Here is a 2,161-nt window from a genome sequence, read left to right as displayed (position 1 = left end):
GATAACCCACATGCATTATCTTGCATGTATTATAATTAAAACCCACCTGCCATTTATTTGCCCAATTCACTAAATGATCTAAATATTTTTGTAAATCAGCAGCATCCTCTTCACAGCTAGCAACACCCAATACCTTAGTATAATCAGAAAATTTAAGTAATTTATTGACTATTCCTTCATCTATGTCATTGGTGCAAATCAAAAAGAGCAAAGGTCCTAAGACTAAGCCCTGAGGTACCCCACTTGTGACATTAATCCAGTTTGATTGAACTCCATTTGTAACAACCCTCTGCTTTCTTCCATCCAGCCACTCTTCTATCCAATTTGCTAACTTATCCCCCACACGTATAGAGCTAATTTTTTACAAGCCTTTTATGTAGCACCTTGTCAAATGCTTTCTGAAAATCCAGATGCACCAAATCTACACCCTTACCCTCATCTACATAAGCGCAACTCTTCCCGGGACTCCCGTCGACGTTTCCGAGTTCGTCTCTCCCTCGTTGGATGCAGAGTAGTCGCTTTTACTAAAGTTGTGAATTGAACGGACTGGTTATACCCCCGGGGCTGGAATAAGTTCTTAAGAGGTCTGTGGAAAACTTGTAGGGGTTCACAGTAGTGAAATTCATAAATAAGTCAAATACATTTCAATACTCTTTATTAACTACAGTTTGAACAACACATAAACACAACAAATGGTAGATAATATACAAAATACTAATTATAATATTTATAACAAATGTAAAGTGTGACAACAAACTTTTTTGGTGAAATGGCTGAGCAAATACTTAGGACAAAACAAGCTGTAAAAACTTGTTAGTGGGAAATTATATAATAATAGATTTATATGAAACGATTAAAATCGCTGTTGTCATAATGATGCAGTTGAAAACAAAATGTTTATCAATGAAACCTCCAGTTTTTCTTTTTCTCTCTTGGTTGCAGGACCGGGGGGCAATTTCACGCATTTGTCTTTCTTCTCTAGTCTGGTCCTGTCTATCTCTATCAAGACCTATTTACAAACTGATCAAATTTTACGATATTATGTTCCAGATTGTTTAAAGCTCATGTTAAATAGTTAAATCGGTGATCTTAGATTTAGCGAGAAAAACTAGCACTACCCCCATAACTTGTCCTTCCCATTCAAACGTAGGGGAGGTTGTACCTCAAGATACTACCTAATCCATTATAGAAAAACATTGCTATATATCTACGTTCTTGTTCATAGTACAGGGTCTCAGCAATGACCAAAACAGATGTGATTTGAATAGAATGACAAAAGAACGAAGACAACTTGAAAACAACTTTGACCACTTGTTATGTGAAAACTGCATAGACCTAGAATAAACTAAATTTTCTGAAATTATTTAGATTAGAGTGGAGAAAGTTTTTATGAATTACAGAACACAACCAGGTTTTGTAGAGGTTAAGATAAATCTTTTTTTTTTCTGCGCAAAACGTAAACGAGTTTAACCGATTAGAACAAAAAAATCTGCCTCCCAGTGGGAGACCGGTATGTCTGCGGACTTCCAACGCTAGCAATCAGGTTTCAATACCCGTGATGGGCAGAGTACAGGTAACCTATTGTGAAATCTGGTGCTTAACTACAAACAACAAGAGGGAATCCTCATAAGCTGCCGCACTTGAAATTTTGTAGGTAGGATTAGAGTAAATTAATAAAGGAGACCTTTTTTTCTTTTTATTAACTATATGTTTGTGCGCCAGTAATACCAAGCGTGGGGCGCGTATATACCCGATTCGATTTTATTATTCATCGGGATCTCTACCAGCTTACTCTTAAATTGAAATTCTTTTAGGCGGGATCAGAGTAAATTAATCCAGTGGCGTAGCAAGAGGGGGGCAAGGGGAGGCAGTCGCCCTCGGGCGCAGGTGTGAAGGGGCGCAAAATTTCCTTTGGCCTATAAATTAATAATTATGTCTTCCCCTAGGATATCTTTCAACTGCTCTACGTTAAGTAAATACGACACAGTGTTACGTTATGTGTGTGTATTACGCTTGCAGTTTTATCTTTTAAAAGCCGCCCACTAAAATACAGTAAGACCGAATTGATGTACAGAAGTAAATTACACTATTCCATCAAATACAAGTCCTAGAGTACAACGTACAAGTAAGTGTATTGTTACGTCTCCGTTTGTTAATTGAT

The sequence above is a fragment of the Limulus polyphemus genome, unplaced genomic scaffold (assembly GCF_000517525.1).
Source record: "Limulus polyphemus unplaced genomic scaffold, Limulus_polyphemus-2.1.2 Scaffold3982, whole genome shotgun sequence".
NCBI lineage: Eukaryota > Metazoa > Arthropoda > Merostomata > Xiphosura > Limulidae > Limulus > Limulus polyphemus.
The sequence above is the reverse complement of the archived record's forward strand: the minus strand, read 5'-3'. Positions refer to the sequence as shown.